The sequence below is a fragment of the Mustela nivalis genome (assembly GCF_964662115.1).
Source record: "Mustela nivalis genome assembly, chromosome: 1".
In the NCBI taxonomy this organism is placed as follows: domain Eukaryota; kingdom Metazoa; phylum Chordata; class Mammalia; order Carnivora; family Mustelidae; genus Mustela; species Mustela nivalis.
In genome coordinates, this window is record NC_139020.1 from 39,660,482 (window position 1) to 39,686,575 (window position 26,094).

Consider the following 26,094-nt stretch of genomic DNA (forward strand, 5'->3'; position numbering starts at 1 on the left):
GTTAGATTTTAGTTCTTTTATTTCTCCAGAAAGGGCTTTTATATCTCTCGAGAGGGTTTCTCTAATATCTTCCATGCCTTTTTCGAGCCCTGCTAGAACCTTGAGAATTGTCATTCTGAACTCTATATCTGACATATTACCAATGTCTGTATTGATTAGGTCCCTAGCCTTCGGTATTGCCTCTTGTTCTTTTTTGTGTGTTGAATGTTTCCGTCTTGTCATTTTGTCCAGATAAGAGTATATGAAAGAGCAAGTAAAATACTAAAAGGGTGGCAACAACCCCAGGAAAATATGCTTTAACCAAATTAGAAGAGATCCGAAATCGTGAGGGGGGAGAAAGGGGATAAAAAGAGGTTCAAAAAGGAAGAAAGAAAAAAAAAGAAAAAAGAATTAAAAAAAGAAAACAAATAAGAAAAATATAAAAAAGAAAAAATATATATATATTAGATAAACTAGTTAAAAAACGTTAAAAAAGAAAAAGGTAAAAAGTTAAAAAAAAATTTAACCAGAAGGTGAGAAAAAAAACAAAAAATGAAAAAGAAAAAAAATTAACTGCAAGACTAAAAAAAATCACAGGGAAAAAGCCGTGAGTTCCGTGCTTTGCTTTCTCCTCCTCTGGAATTCTGCTGCTCTCCTTGGTATTGAAACCGCACTCCTTGGTAGGTGTACTTGGTCTCGGCTGGATTTCTTGTTGATCTTCTGGGGGAGGGGCCTATTGTAGTGATTCTCAAGTGTCTTTGCCCCAGGCGGAATTGCACGTCCTTATCAGGGTCGGGTGAGTTATCCGCTAGGGTTTGCTTTCAGGAGCTTTTGTTCCCTGAGCGCTTTCCGTAGAGTTCCGGAGGACGGGAATACAAATGGCGGCCTCCTGGTCTCTGGCCCGGAGGAGCCGAGAGCCCAGGGCCCCACTCCTCAGTGTGCCCTCAGAGAACAGCGCCCAGTTACTCCCGTCTGCCTGACCTCCGGCCGCGCTCCGAGCTCACCGAGCCTGCGACCGGTTCAAGGTAACACTGAGCTGTGAGCTTACTGTCGGCTCTGTCTCTGTAGCCGGCTATCCCATTCCAATACCTGCAAGCTCTGTGACACTCAGACACCCCCGATCTTTCTGTGACCCTGTGGGACCTAAGGCCACGCTGACCCCGCGTGGGATTCGCCCCAGTTTAGCCTCTGGAGCGATGTCCCTCTGTGGAACAGACTGTTAAAAGTCCTGATTTTGTGCTCCGTTGCTCCACCGCTTGCCAGGAGCCGGCCCCTCCCCCCGGGGTCTATCTTCCCGTCGCTTTGGATTCACTTCTCCGCCGGTCCTACCTTTCAGAAAGTGGTTGTTTTTCTGTTTCCAGAATTGCTGTTCTTCTTCTCTTCGATCTGCTGATGGATTTTCAGGTGTTTGCAATCTTTAGATAAGCTATCTAGCTGATCTTCGGCTAGCTGAAGTAGTCTCAGCCTGCTACTTCTCCGCCATCTTGACTCCTCCCCTCACCTTAAATTTTTAATTAGCTACTTTAAACATCATTCCATTATAAAATTTTTCAGTGTTTTTTTCTTTTTTCTTTTGTCACTATCTTTTGATATTGATGGATAATTTCTTGATTTGTTTATTCTTTTTGATGGTATAGCCAAGTGGAGTTGACATGTATTCTGTTAGAAACTGATGCGGGTCATTGTTTAAATTTCTTATCATTTCCAAGATTGTGTAGCTTGATAGGAAGTGAGGGGAACAAATGTTTCCATTATTTTCAAGACATTCAATAGAGATCTGTTGTGAAAAGAAGCACTCCAGACAAGAGCTCAAGCTACTTGATTCAGTACTTGTGGCACAACTACATGATTCAGTCTTATTCTATTGCATGTGGATAGGAATTTATCCATTTATTTTACATTTCCAATTCACTGGTATACAATTATTTATAGTAATCTCTTATGTTTTTTTATTTATTTCTGGAGCATCACTAATAATCTCTATTTTTTATTTTATCTATTTGAGATGTCTGTTTTTCTTGATTAATCTAACTAAAGATTTGTCAATTTTATTGCTCTTTTCAAAAAACCAAATCACTGATTTTTTTCTCTTGTTTTTCTATTATTTATTTCATTTATTTCTGAAATAATCTTTATTATTTCTTTCTTTCTGCTAACTTTTGGCTAGGTTTACTCTTCCTTTCTTAATTCCATGAGGAGTAAAGTTAGATTGCTTAATTAAGATCATTCTTATTTTTTAATATAGACATTTATCACTATAAAATTCCCTCTTCAAACTGCTTTGCTGTATTCTGTAAGTTTTGTTATGTTGTGTTTTATTTTCATTTGTTTCAAGATAGTTTCTAAGTTTCTTTTCGATTTCCTTTCTGACCCAATGGTTGTTCAAGAGTGTGTTGTTTAATTTCCATGCATTTGGGGGTTTTCTCCTATTCCTTTTTTTATTGTAGTTTTATGCCATTGAAATTGGAAAAGATACCCAGAATGATTTCAGTCTTCTTAAATTTGTTGAGATTTGTTTTGTGACCTAGTATGTAATCTGTCCTGGAGAATGATCTACATGCACTCGAGAAGAATATATATTCTGCTGTTGGGTGAAACATTCTGTATATGTCCATTAGTTCCATTTATTCTAGTGTTGTTCAAATGATGTATTACCTTACTGATTGCCTCCTTTATAGATAGTGGAGTACTGAAGTTTCCTATTATTATTGTATTATATCATATATCTTTAATTAAATTTTTGTGGTTATAGTCATTCTTAACACTTTCATTTCCAGAAACTATTTCTTAAAACTATCTCTTTAATTAATTTCTACAACATTTTCCTGATTTTCTGACTTAACTGTTCTTTCTGTATTTTCTATGATTTATTTAATTGTTTAATTGGAGGGTGGTACTTGAGAGACAATAGGTTTGTCAAAAGCAAGGAGGTAGAAGAATGATAAAACCTGGTGTAAAGATTCTTCACAATATGGCGTCTGTCTACATTTTCAACTTCATCTCTAAACCTACCATTCTGAATTCTCAACTGAGAATCACTTAGCAATTGCATCCTCAACAAAATCTTCCTAGAGTCTCTTACAAATTTCTATTCAATTTACTGGCCTCTCACAGCTCTTATCTGTATATATTTACAGTTGAACTTATTACATTTATGTGTAGATTATGTATAAAAATATCTCCCCCACCCTCACTATGCCATGAGCTTCTGAATGGCAAGGAACATGTCTTTAATTACGGTGTACTTAGTGACTACAAACTAAAATAAGGTTTAAAAAAATCAACAAATGCATATTTAATAAGCAAATGAAAGTTCAATGAATTAATACTCCTTGAGCCTCTAATTAGTAGTATCGTCTTGGTAAAGTCTGCAAACATCTTTGTATCGCTGTCTCATTTACCACAAAAGAGCTATTCTTGGACTCCTTAAAATTTCAAAATTGTTGTATCAAAATAAGATAATGAATTACACAAATGTTTTATAAACAAAATTATAAAAAAAAATTCTGTTTTAAAAACAAAATATAGCTATAAGTAGACCAACCTGAATGTTATGAGTCCATAGTTTTTCTGAAGTTCCAAATAGCTACTTACATGCATGCATACACACAAATGAAGTTAAATGCTGCCAGATTATCACCCTTACTAATTCCTACACTTCCCAGTGTACAGAAAAAGTATCAGTTTTGCTGATTTGGTAGCCCTGCAACTGAATGCTATCAAAGAAGAGGTATTAACTTCATTCAACATAGCTTTCCGAATTGTCTTGTACTACATCATTACTGTTCTCTTAGATTTTAAGTTCTTGAAGTATGAAAAGTGCATATATATATAAAAAGTGTTATATATATAACATATATCATTATATAACATATAACATATATCATTATACAGAAATCATCAGTTTAAAAGTATCTTTGATAGTGATAATGACTTTCTGAATGGCTGTGAATAGGATTGGCAGTAATTAAAAAAAAAAAAAAAAAAAAACCTGATGCTCAGTAAGAGGAGTCAAGGCAGTGGTCCTTATCACCCATCCTCATTTAGCTAGCAAAACATTCTTTCCAAGTCCTTGGGACTCTACCAGTTGGGGTGCTACACTTGTTGAACTGCTGGGTACTCCAGCTTTTTATTATCATTCTGTTGTGTATGAACTAAGCAATGCTTTCGGCATTCCTCCAAACTGTGAAATTTTACAAAGGAGATGCCCAGCTGGGGTGTGACTTGACCTCTGCTTCTGGCAGTCTTTCAGATGCCTTCACTCCGAGTGACACAAAGGAGTGACATAAAGGAAGTTTTAATCTAGACAAGTTAAAGAAGACAAAGGGTGAGATTACTAAGGTGTTTCAAAACATGTCAAATTTGTCATCATTCACTGCTTTAGCAGATGCCACTCGGTGCTACGGCTTATGCTGCTGATGAAGCAAGTTGTACTATACAGAGCATAGCTCTGTCAAATCCCAGAGAGCTAACAGAAAGATATTCTTTGTCAGACATGGAATTGACAAGTACATATTCTGAGACAACTGTCTGATAACAGAATGGCACTCTGCTTTTATAGGATCCCAAGGAAACACCGTTATCAGGAAGGAAAACAAGAGTTCTTGTGATTTATATTTGGTTGTTTAAAAGAATTATACAGACACTGTGTAACTCTGGGATTTCTGCATATATTTATTTGTTTCATGTTTGAGGAGCTCTCAACAGAGAGACCTTAGCTTAGCTGTAAAGCAACCCTCTGAATGAGTCAGTGAAAATGTTGTACTAGGTACATGCATACATAAGACACACATCTTTAGATTTTTTTTTTTTTCCCGGGTATTGACAGTACTGATATCAACTGACACAGAGTTCGGAAAGTTTGTGATAGGAACTTTAAAAATAATCCATGTACAAAGCACTGGGACTGATGGCGCGGTGACAGTGGAGACTCCAACCCACTGTTTAGCATAGTGAGGTTGCATATTTCCTGTAGGTCAGAAGGAAAATCTGGATGATTCTGTATGTAAGACATCCTGCCAATACTGCACCATGAAGTCTGCTCGCAGAGTAAGCCAACTCCAGAAGCAAAAGGATCTGTAGAACAGTAGGAATGGCGGAAGATGACAGCATAGACCTAAATGTCATCCCAGACCTCCACTTGACCCACGGGAACTCTGCAACCCTAGCTTGCCAAATTATGGGCTTTCAGGCTCCCCTGCTGCCACCCCTTCTTCACCACCTCTTCCGTACCACCCTATCCCTTCCTCTCTCTATTTATGCTTTCCCCATTTGTGTATCCCACAGACGTAGCATTGAGTCTATAGGCCAAACCAATACCCAACTAGTAAAGAAATCTAGAGCAAAATATTTAAGGAGGCATTTAGTCTCAGGGCTGTGTCTGTACTTCCTTCAGTTTTGCTCACTAGGAAACTTACTGGTTTCCTCTCAATTGCAGATGTGAGGGGAGGGTATAATGAGGCATCTTCGCTGAAGATGCTCTAACAAAGAACCACAGACTGAGTGGCCTACAAACAACAGAAATTTACTTCTCACAATTGTGGAGGCTAGGAAGTCGCAGATCAAAGTATTCACAGATCCAGTGTCTAGAGAGCTTGTTTCCTGGTTTACAGATGGCTGTGTTTTCCCTTCTTCTAATCCTTCCATGGAGGAAAGGAAGAGGGAGCTCTCTCGGGTGTCTTTTTTTGGGGTGGGAGGGTGTCTTTTTTAAGGGTACTAAACCCATTCATGAGGGTTCTACCCTCATGACTTAATCACTTCCCAAAAGCCCCATCTTCTAACACTATCACATTGGGGATCAGGTTTCAACATAAAGAATTTGGTGGAGACAAAAACATTCAGTCTTCAGCACAGGGTTAACTTTGGGATCTTCTCTGTATGCCCTGCAGGAGTATGACTAGCTTTAACAACTTATTGAAACTTACAGAGCCTTATCATTGGATTTATAAACTTATGTATTGGTTCTTTTTACCTTCCGATTTCAGCTTTGGGCTAAATTCTAGGGAAGAAGAAAAATATCCTTTAACTTCTTGTTATCCATAGAACAACAAAGAGAGTTTTACTTCATGCTTTTCACTGTTATAAACAGTTTAATGAAGTGCTTCATATGCATACTATTTTACTTAAATATTTCTGCATGACAAATACCCAGCAGTAAGATTACTAGTCAAATGATATGAACATTATTGGGACGTGTTGCTTATTGTTTTTATATTTTTTTATATTTTATACATCCCCTAAAATGAGATTCAGTATTAATTAGTATTTCAACCCAAATCCATGCTTAATAATGACAAACTACAGACTTTAATAAAATTAGGAAAAAATTTAATATTAAATGTGAAAAAGCTAATTCAAATTTATTGGATTCTTTTCAAGGGCACTGCACTGATAATTTTAACTTTTTAACCATATTCTACTTTTTCGTATTTCTGTGTGGATATTTTAATTCCTTTTTGAGCAGTAGAAATACTTCAACCAAACTTTGGGAAGTAATAATAATTAGCAAGTCTAAATCTTAGAATCTAGTAAAAGTGAAAGAGACATGAGTAAATATTTCAATAACATTAATTTCCTAGAATTATGAACCACTTTATCATGATTTATACTTATATTCAGAGAATGAAATGTATTGCTTACTGCCATCTCCAAGATGTTGAGATGTATGCAAAAGATACCATCAAAGTATGGTCAGATACCATCAAAGATGCAATATTTGGAAATATAGTAATACATTGTTTTAGAATAATTACTGAATAACACTTCATAAAAAGATGGACAATATTTTTACATCCTTTCAATTTAAGGGGTAAATTTTAATAATAAGTTTGAGAGTTGATACTGGCACACTTAGTTAAAATCAACCTCATAAATGCGTTGGTTCTTTTTTTTGTTGTTGTTACTATTTGATGTCACTAGTTTTCTATCTTAAAGACAAAAGGATAAACCTAAAATAAAGTGGTTAAGATTTACAAATTTGACCAGCAATAGTATTTATTACCCTAGTTATGTTTTATAAGTTTTGCTTGACCATTTGAATACTAACTCAGGTAAATCAAATTTTAAATTTATCTTGAATGATACTAAATATGACCAAATCAAAGCCAGTGTAAGCACTCTGGAACATACCAAATAAAGCTTTTTTTAAAAATTGAAGGTTACATCCATTGATTTCCTGGCTAAGACAAGAAGTAATAAGTTTGCCAATTTTTTTTTTAAGATTTTATTTATTTGTTTGACAGACAGAGATCACAAGTAGGCGGAGAAACAGGCGTGGGGAGGGAGACAGGCTCCCCATTGAGCAGAGCCCGATGCAGGGTTCGATCCTGGGACCCGGAGATAATGACCTGAGTGGAAGGCAGATGCTTTAACCCACTGAGCCACCCAGGTGCCCCAGGATTGCCAATTTTAAAACAAAACCTTAAAATAAGCTACCTTTATACAATCCTTATATTTTCCAAGTTACTTCCAAGTACATTATCTTCTCTGATTTTCTTATCAACTCCATGAATTAGGAAAGACCAAAATTATTGGTTTCTTTTCTTTGTTCCATGAGAAATTGACCCCAGCTGACATAGCCAGCAATCTTATGGTATTCTCCCCTTAATCCCACAAAGTATGAAATGTAGTATGCTACTAGCTTATTCTGTATTATATGTTAACAATTTGATCTCCCACATCTGCTAGAAAAGAGCTTTCCCATAGCCCCTTAAATCTCAAAATATTTGCAATTGCCTTTCCATTATTGATAATACTAGTCCTGCTCCCCTATATGGAATAAATAGTATCCTTCTTCTTTTTTTTTTTTTTTTTTTTTTTTAAAGAGAGGAGATTGCTCAAGCCAGGGGGAGAGGCAGAGGAAGAAGCAGACTCCCCAGTGAGCAGGGCTCATGACCTGAGCCAAAGGCAGACACTTAACTGACTGAACCAAATAAGGTGCCCCAAATAAATGGTTTCATAAGGAGCAGGTCAATGAACTCATTCTCCCAAGTGTCATAATTAAATTTGTCCTCAGTTCTCTAATTGATTCTCTAACCCAGTGTCTGGTAGGTACTGATAAACATTAATTACAAAAAGAATAGCGAAATATCCTTATTTAGTATGCATTATATAACACATATATTATGGTTTATATTCACACACACGTACACACACACACACACACACATGCATATCTTTTCTATTCTTTGACTTCTAAACCTGATGTTTCATTTTTTAAAAGTGGCTGTTGGTGGGAATGGAAGAGGAAGGGCTACAGCTACGTCAATACATCAGAGCCAGGGTATATTTTGGCTGGAAAAGTTTTGAGAAAAACAAAAGGAAATAATTTGCCTCATTTTTTTTTTTTTTTTTAAGGAGGAGTTAAGAAAAGAGGGTGAGATTAAAGTGGACTGTGATCCTCTCACTGACTTCTCACAAGAGCAGGGACATGAGGAGGCAGAGTGGTGATGAAAACCTATAATTCAATCTGTCACAATATGGTGAGCATTCTCAGATTTACATGTTGAAGAAAAATAAGTTGTGAATAGTTGTGAAAACAATGTGGTAAATCAAGAAACTAAAAGCAGATGTGACATTGGGAGAATGGAAGTCATGAGTACTGTTTCCAAGAAAGACCACCACCATTGACTAACTGGTTCAGTGATGGCCAGTAGTGTTTAAAGGTGTGAGGAGGATAGGCCTGAGAACCTACTGGAAGAAGATAGGGTAGAAACATAGAAACATTGCTAAGAGAACATTTCAGTGAGTGAACATGGATCAAAGAAAAAGTGAATTAGAGAAATGTTTCTAGAAAATGAAAAATAGACATAAAATACTATATCAGAAAGAAAGCCTACAGAATTTCAGATTTAGCAAAGAATTTGCATCATCATCATCATCTCTTGGAAGATCCAATTTTACATTTTTGTTATTTGGAGGGATGATAGTTACCTCACATAGAATGACAAATCTGTTATAGCTCTTACTCTCTCCACGTTTCTGTGATTTTTAAATGTAATGGCCAAAGTAAAGTATTTTAATCGCAGCTACTGCTTAGCTTGCTTAGGCTGCTTACTGCCCAGTGCGACGGGACCACTTATCTCTTACCCATGCAATACACAATCGGCGCTTGCCTCTCTGATTCTAAATGTAAATAAGTCAAACCACAGGGGCTCCTGGGTGGCTCAGCTCTGCCTTTGGCTCAGGTCATGATCCCAGAGTCCTGGGATTGAGCCCCTCATGGGGCTCCCTCTCCTGCAGGGAGCCTGCTTCTCTCCCTCTCCAACTCCCCGTGCTGTTCTCTCTCTCGCTGTGTCTCTCTCTGTCAAATAAATAAATAAAGTCTTAAAAAAAAAAAAAAAGGAAATCAAACCACATAATAAATGGTGTGATCTTGGGAAGAGCAATGGATTGAGAGTCCTAAGATCCTCGTTCAAGTCATATATACCTAGCTGGATGACATGATTTAAATCAGTCAGCCTCTCTGAATCCCATTTGCTTAGTAGCAAAATGATGATAATAATATTTACCTTGCAAACCTTACACAGTTGTCTGAGTTAATCAAAGAATATTTTGTAAAATTTCAAGTTTTATATAAATATGTATTATTATTTAGGATATTAATGCAGCCATAAGATAATTCTGTTGCAGTGTACATGGTTTTTAATAGTTTTTAAGAATGGTCTGGCATACTGCTCGTGTAAGCAACAGTACCAAGCTAGAAGTATTTAATAATTAAACTATTTTTTTGTTAAGTGGATAGACAAAATGTTACCATCTATGGAAAATACTTTTAAATTTATACTGATTTATTATTCTATATATTAGATTTTAAAATCCCAGTGGTCCCCAGTCTCCTTAATACTCTTTTTAAAAGGTTTTTATTTTCCCAGGGCATTGATTCTCAGTTATGATAGAGAATACCAACAATTTATAAGCTGCAGTGGGTTGCCAGTTTGAGTTACAGAGAAGTAATGTAGAGAGCAGAGGTATTCTGTTTCAAGAGCTTTTACCCATGCAGTCTCCTTTACAGTTCATTGTCCTTTTTAGGACCTCCAGATGTAGAAATGCTCTGGGAATCTCAGCCCTCTTCCCTTCTTCATCCTCACTGATATTGCTTCAACAGTTCCTGTGGCTTAAAAAATTTGCATTATGCCGAAGTTTTCCAGATTTAGACTCTCAGTCCTGAATTTCCCATGACCTCTAGACTTAGACACCAAATGACTCTGCACCATCATTGCATATCCAGTCTATATCTCCAGATCAACTTCTCAGGGTTCTATCCAAAATTGTTTCTCTCCAGGTTTCCCCTATTTTTCCAGTGGTGCCACTAAACCCTTGGTTGCTTAAGTCAAAAATATGGGTGTCATTCATGACCCTTTCCTTTCCCTCTCATCCTCATTCAATCTATCAGCAAGTCCTACTGATTCTACTGTAATGTATATCCTTTATCATGCCCTATAAAATGCTATCTGATCGGATCCGTGGCCACTATTTTAAGCTCTCTGTGTAGAAGAGACCTTTTTACTTGTCACTCTTCACAGAGTGCTCTTCAAGCACTCTTGAAAATGGTATTTCTATGTATGTGGGGTCTTTTCATTGTCTCTCTCCCCTATTAGGAAAGGACTTGTCCAGTTTTATTCTCAGGCCCATACCTACAATGCTGCCTGGCACTTTAATTCTTGAGAATGAATTAATTCGTAGGCTTTATATGAATCTATCAGTGGAAACAGGCTTGGGATCCATGGGAATCAGATTAACAGCTGCACATGAACATCAGTGTGCTAAGTGTGATTTCATAAATGCATTCTTTGTTCACGAAGTACAATCTTGGCATTCCTTTTGAATACAGAGAGCCAAAAATATCATATTGATTCAAAGATATAATTCTACCTGTTTTCAACTCCAGGTAATTCTATAAGAAAGGAAGCTCTCAAAAACTGAGAAAGGGGAAGTGATTTTTGTTTTTGTTTGAATTATTCTTCTCTCCAACTTCCATCCCGACCTCCTGAAGGCTTATACTTAGGAACATTCTTCGTCTTTCCCCTCATAGTCAAAAATGGTGTTTAGATTTAGTGGTAGTGACCATCAGAAGTAATATAATGCCAAATCCTTTCAAACTGTGTGGTTGCTAAAGCACATAAAAATGCATCATGGTGGGGAAAAAATGTCACGGTGGTAAATCTGTTTTCCTGCTCTTCATATCTCTTGTTTGCCCTAACAGCCTTTCAGACCACAGCCATAATAGATTAACTCTAAGGGTGGATTTACATATCTCTTACCAGAAAAGTAGTGTCTGCTTCAGATCTTTAAGTTGTATTTGAAATATTTAAATGAACCCAAATAATAACCTTCAGAGTTGTCTGGACATGACTGATAATGAATTTTATAGTCTACTCTGGTGTTCATTTGCTTGGGCTTGCCAGAAATTAATGATCAGTAAATGTATGAAATGTGGTATGGTAAAATCTCTGGTTCCTCTCTTCTGAATTTATTTGAGCAATTACTGAAGTATGTCCCATTGTTTTCGATCAAATTTAACCCCCTAATCATGGAGCTTGTACCTCCTCACATATTCGATGTTGGTTGATTGTACCTTTTTTATCCAGTCTCTCAAGCTAGAAGATACATTTCTAAATGCCCAGCTTTTCTTCATTTCAAATATCTATTGGATTACCATATCCTCTCGGTTATGCTTACAAAATTTCTCTGGCATCTATCCTTTTTTCTTCACCACTGTGACTTCGTTGAAAGATTGACCCATTCTAGTCTCATGAAGGTGTACTGACCTGGTTATCTGACTGCACCACACCTTCTCTATAAAGCCATAGAGGGTTCAACTCAGAATCATGTCCCTGAGAGGCAGTGAGGTTTGGGAATGGTGGGTTGGAGAGATGCTATGTTGAGCATCTTCAAAAAGAGTATAAGTGATGATACCAGACAGGCAGGGTTTCAGATCCTGTCTCTGCCTCTACCAGTGGTATCATCTCAGGCAGGTTTGTTTCTGGAACTTAATTTAACCGTATTTGACTTTGAGATCATAATTCACACTTCATAGTGTTATTGTGAAAATCACGTAAGATCATATTACTAAAAGGTATTTCCTGCCATGTGTTGGATGCTCACCAGATGTTAGTTCTCTTCTTGCATTCCCCTACACTCTCGGCACCATTGTCTATTACCCAGGACACACTTGCAGAAACCCTGCTTGCTTTCCTAGTCTTCTTATACGGATGTCTTTGGAATAGCAAGGATTTCCTTTTGTCTCTATACCAGGATAAGAGAACTTGAAAAAGACCCTATTCTGTCTCAGGGAACCTGTTTCTTTCTATGCTTCTGAAAATCTTTATTAGAGAATAGCTGGAACCTATTTCCCTTCATGCTGTTTTCTTGCTTTGATATACATCAATGGCCCTCTCTAGGTGAGAAACAAAAATACAGATTTTTTTAGCCTTCTCACCCCGACCCTTGCAAATTTTTCCAGACTCAGTTCTGACACTTGTTCTTTTCAGCTGTTTGGCTTTCTCATAAAATTCACCTTTGTTCACTCCATTGTACCCACACGACCAGTCTCTCCAACTAGAATGACTCTCCCCAGTTGCTGCTTATCTGTCCAGTGAATGCCTGATTGTTTCAGAAAAAGTCCCTTGTAAAGCTTTGTCAGCCTTGGCCTCATCTTGATCTGTTTTTCTCAGGTTGGTATTCCCCTTGCACTTGGATATGTGTCTATAAGCATGTATCGTGTCATATCAGTACTGTGTATGTGCTATTTGTCTTACCCATTATCAAATCAATTTCTTGAATGGATGACAGTGCCACAGCACCTACAATATGATTGAAGGTCCATAAATAATGAATGGCTAATGGAGGGTGTTATTATCATTATTCCTATTATCCAATTAAAAAATTTATTTCCAAGATTCTATTTATCAGACTACACTACCATCTTGTACTCTATATCATAGACAAATACAATTTTTATGTAAAGCTATTTTCATGTAATTCTGACATCAAGATTTAAAAGCCTAAACAAATTCTCTAGTATGTGTGCTTTTCTCATGTGCATGGAAATCATGTTCTGCAATTGAGATTTTAAGTTCAGAAATTTCAAAGCCCTGTTTTAAAAAAATCCAAGTCCTTAGTAAAAATTATTCATATTCTAGCCAGTTTATTTAAATAAATTGGAAAACAATGGAGCATAATTTCACCAACCTTCAAAATAAGCTCTCACCGTTTATCCCCAAATTTCTTTCGCATTAGAAATCGGTGCCAAAAAATATATCTACCATGATAGCCTTCAGAGAAACTCCTTCCTTGGAGAAGGATGAGGAGATGTGGGAATAACCAGCATCCAGCTATTGTACCGCATTTAGGATCAGTGCAGCCAGGCCAAAAGCAACCACATCCACATCCACAACCACAATCTCTATCTTTCTCTCCTAGGATAAGGTAATGAATTTCTATGGTTCCCTGTCCTGGGTCTTCATCACTAAGGAAGAGATCAGAGAGAGCAGAGCATTTGAACATCTAGCCAGCAAGTCTACCCTACTGAAGACCTAGACCAGAAGTTTTGAAGATTTCTGTAATTTTATCTGGGGATGTGGAGGGTAATTGTACTGTCTCTTCCCATGTATGCCATGTGTTTATATTATTTGCATTATTTTAAGATATTTTTAAAATTATTTCCCATCTCCTAAGAAATCTGGTAGGTTATCTATGTCTTTACATTCTTTGTTCGCATATGAGAATTTTTCAAGAACCCACTTTGAAAAATAGCTAACAAAGTGGGGAACTTGTACTTCCTGACAGATCATGAGTTGAGAGTGTCTTTCAAGTTTGATTAGTTAAGCATCAAAATATATTAGTTTCATGCCTGGGGAAAAATAGTATCATTAGCCCCTTTTCATACTTTAAAAGGAATTTTCTAACAAATCCAATTTAGGTATAAAGATTTTATTTATTTATTTGAGAGAGAGAAAGAACAGGAATAGAGGGGAGGAGCAGAGGCAGGAGGAGAAGCAGACCCCCACAGAGCAGGGATCCTGATTCCGGGCTCTGGGCTTGATGCAGGGCTCCATTCCAGGACCCCGGGACCATGACCCAAGCTGAATGGAGGTGCTTAATGGACCGAGCCACCCAAGGGCCCCCAAAATACAACTCTTAATTGTCTATAACAATGGGGAATGGAAAATTGAAACCTATAGATAATCCAAAATTTTATTTTAAAGAGCACATTAAACCTTTATTCCCAATGAGCTTCTTAACATTGCTCAGAGTTGAGAATTAATTAGTGTGGATTCTGTCTTTTTGTATTTCACACCTCACCCATGAAGGATAGGTTAATAGGTAGTAAATTAGGCACTCAGTAGAGAGTAGCCAGAAAGGATTGAAATCAGAAACTAAAGGACTTTAATCAACCACAGAATTCATATCTAGCCCTTAAAATTTTAAAATAAATCTTTGTTTTGGTTTTATTGTAACAGTGGACATTCTGAGAACTAAATACAAAACATTTTGAGTGTGTGGGTTTTCTAGAAACGATTACCTCTTATCATTCAAAGGTATAGATTATTATCTTTGATTCAACTTTCTGAATCAAACAGTGAAATAACTATTTCCTACTGTCTCAAGTCCATTCCTTCCTGAGCAACAAAACAGAGAAAAAGAAAAAGAAACTTGCTCTGCTTCCCTTCTCGATTTTCCAAGTGCTTTTCATCAACAGAAAACGGTTGTAGATGGGGTTCCATTCCGAAGTAGGTTTTTATTTGTGGTGTAAAGTCAGGCATGAAAAGAAAAAAATAAATAAAAATTAAGATCTATGCAGATAGTATCTTTGCTTCTGGCCCTCCCTTTAAAAAGCCTCACCGCCCAGCCAGCCAGTACCCTCCAACAAAGTCCCAACCACAGAGACTTTCCTCCCGAGACTCACCAACGCTTCCTACTGCCTATTGGACATCTTTAGTTTGGTCTCTAAACTCTGACCATTTGGTTGGGTGATTTCATGAGAATTAGCCACAAATCTCTGAAAGGATATTTGTTTTCACTTACTATCATTTGAGGATAAGTCATATTCTGTATCTGTAGGTAATATGCAGAATCTGAAATTCGGCACTGAACTTATCAAATGAAGCATAAGTGACATGTTGAATGTCCCTTAAAAAAAAAAAAAATATCTTCCTTAATAAGCTAAAATCCAAAGCCTCCAAAGCTGGCATGGAGATGGGGGAATCTTGCTCTCATGAGAAGGCATGCAGACCCATACCCTTCACAGTCATGCTCCTGGGCCTTCCCGTTTCTTTAGAAAACTCTTGATTCCATTTCCTCATCCCCACTGGCTTGAGTGGAATTAAGCAGTGCATCAAGGTTTGCACACTTGCTTTCCATTCTCCAAACATGTAATTACTACTGCATGTTGCTTCAAGGAAGCCAGTCCCTCTTGTAAGATACACCATTATAATAACAGAGAAAATACTCAAGTCCTCCTTTGAAAAGAGAATCATTTACTTAAATTGTGAAGATAGTGTTGGAGACTGTGCTTTTAAATCAAAGGTGTATGCAATTTGTGAATACTTCATAAATTACTGGTATCCTCACTTAAACCCAATAATAAACATTTTTGACAGAAGTGTAAATATGATCTCAGTGAGAACATAAACTATTTTTTGTTTAAAATTTGTAGCTCCAAAATTTAGTCTAACATATATCCCCTAATTTAAGTACACTTAACTTTTAATCTAATTTACAAAATAAATTGAGTCATATTATAAGATTTAAAAATGAGTTTTAAATTTTAAAGTGAAAATAATTTGGCAGAACATACTTTTAAAAATTTCCCTGGTCATTTAAATATTTAATGTAGATACAAGTTTTTCGTAGTGTATTGGTTACTCTAGAATACTATTCTAAAGGGATTATAATAAGCCCCTTGAAATCATGTGCAGAAATTTACATGTCTGCATATTAAATTTTTGAGGAAAAAATAAAATTGCTTACTTCAGAAACATAGCATAAGGTAAAATCCATTTATTTTGTGTACATTCTTCTATGTGTGCAGGTTTTTAAATAGTAAAAAATACCCACGTGTATGGACACACTGAAATGTATCAGAGTCCATCAGCATATGCCCATAAGAATATTTTCAGAGAAGCAGGAATATTCTTGGTCATAAGATAAATGATACGTTTTACAATGATAAAACTTTATTATTCATTAGCTCATTTTATTATGCTCTGGTTTATCTTCATAAAAATATTAATTTCCCATGACTTCTTTTGTTCACTTTATGGAAATAAATTCTTTTGGAGGAACCAACTATCTTGAAATTAATAATAGGGAAGTAGATTTGAGAGGACCTATTTAATGAGTATTTGTGATCTCTCATGACATTTTAGTTGCTTTATTTTAAAATACAGAAAAACATTTATAAAAAATAAAATATTAATTAAAAAATACAGAAAAACATTTTGGATGTTTAAAAAGTGAATGTGCAGTGGAGAGCTACGAACGTGAGCCTCTACATTACATTGCCACCTATGTCTTGAGCCAGTAGACTGATGGACTTTCTCCACATAATTTGTATGAAGTCTGGGACCAAAAATGGCCATCACTTAACAAAAATGTTTTTCCATAGTTCTTTTTTCAGATCAATGCTTATGGCACATTTAAGATACAGTTCCACAAAAGAAAGGACTGTCTCACTCAGTGCAGTATTCTCAGAGTCTGACATTCAATCAATAATTGACAAATGAAGAGACAATTACTTGGACAGTATATACAGTAAATCAATAGTTATTCTTCTGATTCCTGCAAGTAGTAGGTGCATCTTGTGACTGAAGAATAACCGGAATAGCTAGATGTTATTGTAATATGAGAGGAATTTGCTATTACGATGGACAAATATCATGGTACAGAAAAGTGACAATCTAGTTGGAGTGCACAAGTATTTTGGCCTACAAAATACACAATAGTGATAAAAATATAAGTAATTAAGTTTTATAGGTCCTCATACATTAAAAGATATTAAGAAAATTACATGAACAAAGCAAGGGAGCATCCTTTTAATATCTAACAGGCACACTCCAAATTATTTAATAATTTAGAGAATGGGATTTGTTAAATTCAGTGCTATTGATGAAAAGTCCAGACTCAGTGACATCTTAACTTGTAGATGATTTTCTAACACAAAAATAATTTCCGTCCTGGAGAAAAATAAACCCAAGTATCATAGATTGTTATCCCATTGGACATTAATCATTGTTGAATCTTACCTAGATCTTGTTACTAATAATGCTTCAAAATGCTTATAAATGCCCAGATCCTCAAAATGCTGTGAGTGTGCCTTGCTATCTGATTGGTTTATCCATTGGTTACTGGGTTGAATAAAATCTTTGACCCAGGGCGCCTGGGTGGCTCAGTGGTTAAGCTGCTGCCTTCAGCTCAGGTCATGATCTCAGGGTCCTGGGATCGAGTCCTGCATCGGGCTCTCTGCTCAGCAGGGAGCCTGCTTCCTCCTCTCTCTCTGTCTGCCTCTCTGCCTACTTGTGATTTCTCTCTGTCAAATAAATAAATAAAATCTTTAAAAAAAAAATCTTTGACCCATATTTAACTTATATTTGTAAATAAGCCATATTGTTAACTTTTTGAAAATTATGTTTATACTATGAATTATTGTACTCTTCCCCACTCCATGAAGTAGATATCAAAATCATTCCCATGCACTGTTATTACTAATAATATTATAGGTACTACTATCACTCTTGTAGGGAAACTGAGAATTAGGGAGGTTAAGTGGCTTGTCCAACGTCACACAGTCAGTAAGAATTGCAGACTCTAATGCTACAAGCCTGTGCTCTTAACCACTGCACTGTGACACCTGCCTAGAGGCTAGAAGAAAGCTCACACTGAATAAAGAAGCTAAAAGGCATGTCTTAGGTGAATCTGAAAAGCGTTGTTAAAGGCAAATGAATTTATGAAAGTACTTCCTTCATTAAGCAAATGCGATGATGGGTATATAATTAATAATATATGTAAAGCATAATATGTATGATATATACATGCAGGTACATAAATGCACAGAAATACTCTTTCTTAGAAGAAATGATCATCATAGTGCATATTCTGCAACTGAAGTCATAATAGAGGCAAAAATCTTTGTCTCTTTCACCGAGCCAAGCTAAACCATTTTCAGATCACCCCAGGGTTTCACATTTGATGTTCACATTTGATGTTGAGTTCATATTATAGCAAAATAATGAAATTTGAAGTTATATCTGAAATATTCAAAACTTGTATCAAAATCTCAGGAATAAAAAGCCTTTGGATGGTGGAAGAATAGAGAAAATATTTGCAAGGTTTTGTTTTCTTTGTTTGCTGTTTTGTTTGTTTTTGTCTTCAATTTGGCAAACTTCAGACTTGTGTAACAGGGTTTAAGTGTCTTGAAATCACCATTTTCTTACCTGAAGTTTCTTCTTTAGGGTGTGAGAGTCTGAGTCAACAACACCTTTTCTTTGACTGCTAAGGAAAGGCCATGTATGAGAGATTTTTGCATCTTGTTTAAACTGAAGTTGCAAAGAGTAGCGCTCAGTTTGTCTTTGTCTGCTGTGTTCCTCATCCTGGTTATAAACTGCTTAGAAAATTGCCATTGTTAACACTAGTAGACTCTGCTTCCTTGAGAATCGTTTTTAAGTCAAAGCATACAGCGTGAACAGGCTTTTGCCTCTTTTAAGTCCCTAGAATGTTCCCAAATTGAAACTAGGAAAAATAAAATTAAAAGCCTTAGCTATTTGCCTCTTAATGCCATTTCCCAAATGTAGCCCCTGAGCCGACTATATCAAAACCACCTAATCTATCTGTTTAAAAGAAAAATGTATATTTCTTGGCCTTGTTCCTGATCTATTGGATCAGAACCTCTGAGCTGGGAACAAGGAGACAGTATTTCAATAAGCAAAGCAGATAACCTTTTCACTCTATAAAGCACTTTTTTAAAAAGCCCTCTATATATTTTTCCACAACTTGGACATGAACACAGATTCTTAACTTTTTACTCTGGAAAAAACATGTATTTACATTTTAAATAAGTAACTTAAGAATCAGAGTTCACATGCTAAATTCTAATTAATTATAAATGAAAGTTAAAAAAAATAAAATAAAGGAAAGTTATTTTGTTCCATCCGCAAAATATACATAGATTGCATACTTAACTCAGGAGGACATTTTGTTTTTTGTATGGCAAGAAACTGCATAGTAAAGATTGATGTCCTAACTGTTGCAAATTAGTTGATGATCATGTTCATAATTCAGTGGTTGTATTACTGGAACAGAGATAGTGTATTTGGTTATAAAGCCCAAAGTGGAAGTCCTCTAACCAGTAAACTACATGTGATATGTGATTGAATTTGTAAATTGGAACTGTAAGATGTTTTGTGTGTGTGTGTGTGTGTGTGTGTGTGTGTGTGTGTAGATTGATGTATACATATATACACACATACAGGTATGCATAAGACATGTATATATGTGTCCATACATGAGCACACGTAACTCTACCACATAACCAGATATGATGCTTTCCCAAGTTAAACAATCTATCTGTGCCCAATTTATACAGTAATGCAGTATTTGTTATCTATCTCAAAAAGTTAGGAAGTCTGTGGACCACATTTATAAAGCAATTAGCAATATTCTCAGCTATTTATTTTTCAATTTTCTTCCTTCCAGGACTGATTCGAGGAGTATTATTCTCATCATAAAGACTAAATGTCATTTCCCAGTCCTTAAGTTGAAACCAAATTCCTTCGTACCATGAACTTCATCTATGATTGGATCTTACATTCTACTAAAGAGATGCCCACATTAGAAATAAATTGAACCATTAGTTGGATCCATTTTGATTCCTTGTGATTAAATCATTCCCAAAGCATTTATTAAGCTGTCTGTCCCCTCTGGGAATGCACCTTCTAAAACAAATGAGAAACATTCCTTAGGGCACTTTCAGACCTTTGCATTAGTTGTAGTATGCCAGTGCAAAGAATCCTAGCTTGATAGTTTTATGGTCACAAGTGCTAAGTTTACAAAATGAACACCATCACTGCTTGTCCTGATTGTTCTCCAGGATTCTACCCAGCAGAAAAGGAAAGTCTTTCATTCCCCTTACTATCAGCAGAGCAGTCCACATTAACTGTCCACCAGGGGATATACTGCCCACTGGGTCAGATGGATTCCATAGTCGTGCTTAGCTTCTTTTGGAAATCCGTGTGGTTCTGCGCAACCGGCTCATAGCTTCAGGAAGAAAGCAGTAATTGCAGTAATTCTGTTGTTCCCACAGAGAACTAAGATTGTGAATTCACTCAATGCACTCATAAAAGTAGCATTAGCAAAAAGATTGTCTATCCCATTGAGATGATTTTAATAGGAGGAAGGCCATTTCCTCTTTTAGTTTTTGGGGAATTTTTGTGCTGAGTCACACAACAATGTGTCCTAGTAAATAATAGTTTCTCAGAAGATTTTATTTGTTTTTCATATTAAGTCACACAACTTTTATTTGGAAAAAAATTTTGATATCCACAAGTGGTATTTTTTTTCTCCATAAAAACAAGTCATTTGTTTTCGATAATAGAAGTATTCACTAAGTGTCGAATTAAGATGAAGTTACAGAATTCCTTAATGCTTTTTTTTTTTTCAGAATTCCTTAATACTTTAAATTTAATAAGTTTTCAACTTATTAAGGACTGATATTTATTGGTATGATAATATAGCCTGTCAAATTATAATTCCAAATTGTATTTGTAATGCTCCCATCTCTGAGAAGCTAACAGTACTGTATACAAGTAATTCATCATCATTTTGAATTCCAGTATCTACTCTTTCCTACCCTTAGTTCTATAATTATAAATTATTGGTGATGATGTTTAACTTTGAGTTATTAATATAGTATCATTACAACAAAATAATACTTGATAGATTATAGGGAAAGCATTTCATACAATTAATATCAATGTATAAATAGCACCTCTTTTTTTTACTCTTTAGACTATTTTTTTTCACTTAAAATGTAATTAACATAGAGTGTTATATTAGTTTCAGTGCACAATATAATGATTTAACAATTCTATACATTCCTCTATAAGAGAAGTGTATTCTTAAAACCCTTTATCTATTTCACCCATTCCCCACCCACCTCTCCTCTGGTAACCACAAGTTTGTTCTCTATATTTAAGAGTCTGGGTTTTTTAGTGTCTTTTTTTTTTTTCTCCTTTTTGTTAGTTTGGCTTTTTTTCCTTGAATTTCACATACGGGTGAAATCATATGGCGTTTGTCTTTCTCTGAGTTATTTCTTTTTTTTTTTCCTAAGATTTCATTTATTTATTTGACACAGAGAGACACAGTGAGAGAGGGAACACAAGCAGGGGGAGTGGGAGAGGGAAAAGCCGGCTTCCTGCCAAGCAGGATCCCTGGGATCATGACCTGAACTGAAGGCAGAGGCTTTAACCCACTGAGCCACCCAGGCACCCTGACTGACTTATTTCACTTAGCATTATGCCCTCTAGTTCAATGCGTGCTGTCTCAAATGGTAAGGTTTTATTTTTTTATGCCTGAGTAATATTCCATTGTATATGTGTACAAATATAGCACTACTTTGTCTACTGATGGACACCTGCGCTGCTTCCATATCTTAGCTGTTGTAAATAATGCTACAGTAAGCATAGGGATGAATATATCTTTTCGAATTAGTGCTTTTGTTTTCTTTGGGTAATTACCCAGTAGTGAAATTACTGGATCTTATGGTAATTCTATTGTTAAGTTTTTGAGGAAAAAATCCATAGTGTTTTCCACAGTGGCTACTCCAATTTGCATTCCTACCAACAATGTATGAGGATTCCTTTTTCTCCACATCCTCATCAACACCTGCTGTTTCTTGTATTTTTTATTTTAGCACCTTATTTTTTAGTTGCAATATTAGCAATCCAATCAAACTGTCTTCTGTTGATAAAGAATCTGCTTATTAAAAAAAAATTGACCTGGGTGGCTCCTTTGGTTAAGCATCTGCCTTTAGCTCAGGTCATGATATCAAGGTCCTGGAATTGAGCCCTGTATCAGACTCCTTGATCAGCAGAGAACCTGCTTCTCCCACTTTTCTCCCTCTGCTTGTTCTCCCTCACTTGCTCTCTCTCTCTCTCTCTCTCAAATAAATAAATCTTAAAAAAAAAAAAAAGAATTTGACCCACATGACTGAACAGGCTGTAAGTTCAAGGTCATACACAGAAAAGGCTCAGTTTTTCTCCATATTCTCAATTCTGCTTTCCTCTGGTAGCTTCATTTACAAACCTTCATTGTCTTTATAGAAATAGTCATAGTAATTCCAGGTCTATCGTTTGTTAGCTAGCAATACTAACAGAATAGAAAACCCGTTTTCTGGGAGTTCCAGCAAAAGTACTGAGATTGACCATCATTGAAATTTTTTGATTAGCCAAAGTGAGGCATGTTCACAGTCTAGAAGCTAAGAATATATGTCTAGCCTTGCCGGAATCACAGGAGGAAGGAGTAAAGAGGAATAGTTCCCTAAAGAAAATCAGGTGTTCTTCCTGGAAGTGAGGATAATGAATTCTCCATAGAGAGAAATAGGGAACATTCTTCATAATTTAATGATGGAAATAGATGAGAGATTCGAGGGAAAACACTTGCCTGGAGAGGGCATGGAAGCCCTGTACCCTCATGCTATGCATCTAGTTGAATGTTCCTTAGTTACATTCTCTTCATTGTAAACCAGTGATCTAAAATATGACACACACACCTGTCTGCAGGAGAATTTTTTCATGATGAAAGGAGCAGTCCAGACTCACAATATGATGAATCATTGAAAAATACATTAAAGATGTGCAAAGATTGTGCCAGTTGAGAAAAACATCAGTTAGTTAAAGAGGGAAATGGATTAGGGGCACCTGGGTGGCCCAGGTGGTTAAGCAGCTGTCTTCAGCTCAGGTCCTGGGATGAAGCCCTGTATCAGGCTGCCTACTCAGTGGGGAGTCTGTTTCTCCCTCTCCCTCTCTGCTCCCCCTGTTTCTGCTCTCTTGCTCATGCTTTCTCTCTCAAAAAATGCATAAAATCTTAAAAATAAAGAGGGGAAATGGATCAGACAATGGCTCCCAATGCTCAAAAGGATGAATTCTTCACGGATGGGTTTCCAAGAAATCAAGACAACATTCAAGGTTGGAACAAGACCATGGATGGAAAGGCAGATTTATCTTTCATTCTGTTTTTTGACTGTAATAATGAGATCTGTATTGAACTATGTCTTAAGTGGGAAAGAGTAAAATAAGAGGGATAACAACAAAGAGGGCTTGGAAAAGAGAATTTGAACATATCTTCAGTCAATATAGCCAATTATTGGCTTATAGCCAATTATTGGCTTATATGAAGAAATGGGGAAAGTCAAGAAAAGAGATGCCTCTAAATCTGTCATTGAAGTTTTTGAAGTTGCAAAAATTTTTTTACAAAGAAGATAAACTCTAAACCTGAAAGCATCCTTGAAATCATACTTGAATATTGCCTTGATAGCTGCTATGACAACCCCTTTTTAAGGCAATTTTAACCTTTCATAATTACACCTCAGTTAATGGCTGGAAATTATATAGTAAGACAAATTAAAATTTTTATCTTCATTTTTTTTTGTCACAGAGGTAGACAGCGAGTTCAGGTCTAACTTAATCTTAGCTATGGTGTACACAAAGCAAAGACATCCGCTAGTTCTTTGTTTTTATTCAAAAAGCATATCTTTTTATAGTTTGTGTCTTCTGTGAGTAAAACTCTAGCATGTGTGTATATCCCTTTAGTAATTACAGCACATTAGGATTAGGGATTCCCTACTTCCTCATTTTCTTGTAGGTTTTAAGTTTCCAGCCTGTGAAGTGAATTTGTGGACCAAATACCAAGGGAACCTTTTGTGTAGTCAGTTCTTGAAAAATATATTTGGCAAACAAAGTCATAAAGTGAATTCCTAGAAGTATTTTAATATTGGAGGCTCTGGGTGACTCAGTGGATTAAGTGGCTGCCTTCAGCTCGGGTCATGATCTCAGGGTCCTGGGATCATGTTGCCTCCCGCGCCCCCTGCTCAGCGGGCAGTCTGCAGCTCCCTCTCCCTCTGTGCCTCCCCCTGCTTGTGCTCTCGCTTTCTCTCAAATAAATAAATAAGTAAATGTTTCAAAAAAAGTGTTCTAGTATTTATCAAATAACTGACCGTTTCCTATAGAAATGTAAGAAAACTTGGGCTTTGTTTTATTACAACTTATACTAAGTTGTGTGACAGGACATCTTCCTTGTTTCTGGGGATTGGGATACAGTCACTAGGGGTTCAGAGCCTGGGAGAACTGTCAGCTTTATTCTGACATAAATCTGAGGGTAAGAGGCAAGGATCACATCTTATGACATGTGTTCCTGTGCTCTCTTCCATAGTGTTACTAATAATTAAACAGATCTTAACAAATTTCCTAGCGGTGGAATCTTGTAATGCATGTACTGGGTTTATTTTTAAATGATTTGGTGAACGTTTTAATAACACTTTATTAAGAGTTTTTTGGTTTTTTTTTTTTTTTAGACTAAATATAGGGTGGGTATGAGATAAAGAAATTAATAGTTAAATTTCTCATCTGTGTTTCTTGAATATTTTTTTTCAGTGACTTAAGGATATTTTTTAAAAATTGCACTTTGGTCAGAAAAATAATAAATGTGTCTTAAAAGTGTTAAAAATGAATCTTAAAGACTTTAAATGCATCTTGATAAATTATTATTAGATTATTTGAAAGCATATTACATATTGGCTGACAATTTTCTAAATTCTTACCTCATACTCTCTTTTGGTAATACAACATATTTTTTAAATAAATGGTACTTAACCAATTACCCCAGATTAAGTTACATTCAATGTGTTTACCTCCTCCCTTGAGTTAGGGCAGATAAAATGTTGTTATTACTATGTCGTGGTTGAAGAATCTTTTTGTCTTTTATCAAAAATAACTGTGCCATATTTCTATTTACTTCATATTTTTCTAGAATTCATTTTATCTGGAAATAATAACTGTGATTGTTGATTTCTTTCAGAAAGCAAAGGTATTTATTTTGAGATCTCTGGAAAGAAACCATATTGAAGCCTCCAAAAAGGTCCACTCAAAAAGAAACTTAATAATATAATAATTCCTGATGGGAACTGACCCATTCGGGAAGAGAGATGTTACAGATGGGGGTTAGCTGAGGATGAGGAAACCACTACTAATCAAAACACCAAACCTATAATTTTCTATCTCCTCTCAATGAAAGAGGGACCCTTTAAGAGCCAGGATAAGTATTTTCCCTTTCTTTTGTATTCCATACAGAATACACAACTTCAAGAGACCTGCAGTGTCTCTCTGTCTAATTCTCTAGCCCCCATGTCTATCTTCAATCTCTCTCCATGATCCTTTCTCATGTGTATGATTCCCCTCACTCTGTGTCCATGGCATATTTGTTTCTAATTACTGCCCATCTCTCTCCTTTCCTTGGCATCTCTAGTCCTGAGATTGATTTCATGTGGTATTTTCCATTTTTTCATCCTTTATTTATTCCTCAACTACTATTACCATCAAACTCAAACTGCTTTTATCACAGTTGCCGGGGGCAAGCATCTGCCTCAGAGCGTCAGATGCTCTGATCTTCATAGTGTTTGAACTCATTAGATGTTTGGCTCTTTAGACGAGGTTGGGGGAGTTCAAAGTGGTATGGCCGGAGACTGATGTTTGGCTCTTTAGATGGACTACTCAGTTATTCTTGAATCCTTTCCACCTCTGCCCAATAAACAAGCATTTAACTATTCCTCTGACTCCGTTCTTTTTTTTTTTTTTTCCATTTACCACTGAACCCACTTCAAAGTGACTTTTCCCTTATCCCTTTATTCTAACCAGTGAAATAACCAAGCTAGCAAATCACACAGCCAGAAGTTGAACAGTTTCTGCTGGTCCCAAACCCATACTCTTTCTATCATATTACTCTGTAGAAGGTGTAATGTCTCGTGCATCATTTTAAATTCTAGATCTATATAGGGAATTTAATACAGAAGATAAATTGCTGTGGCCCTTTTTATTGATACCAAGGAAATTCTTAGAAGTTCGTGCA

The 26,094-nt window shown here is 36.1% G+C and overlaps 1 protein-coding gene and 1 pseudogene across 3 annotated transcripts in view; both read left to right on the forward strand.

Moving 5' to 3' along the window:
* The first annotated feature begins 796 nt into the window (after positions 1-796).
* The window catches only part of HTR1F (5-hydroxytryptamine receptor 1F), a 128,367-nt gene continuing 103,069 nt past the window's right edge, over positions 797-26,094 (forward strand). For both annotated transcript variants that reach the window (XM_082743816.1, XM_082743817.1), the window contains exon 1: positions 797-1,004. The gene's annotated coding sequence lies outside the window, so the exon portion shown is untranslated. The remainder of the gene's footprint in view (positions 1,005-26,094) is intronic.
* Positions 22,742-23,456, forward strand: LOC309843922 (UMP-CMP kinase pseudogene; annotated as a pseudogene). The gene is made up of 2 exons: positions 22,742-22,864; positions 23,071-23,456. The product of its transcript is annotated as a UMP-CMP kinase pseudogene (transcript).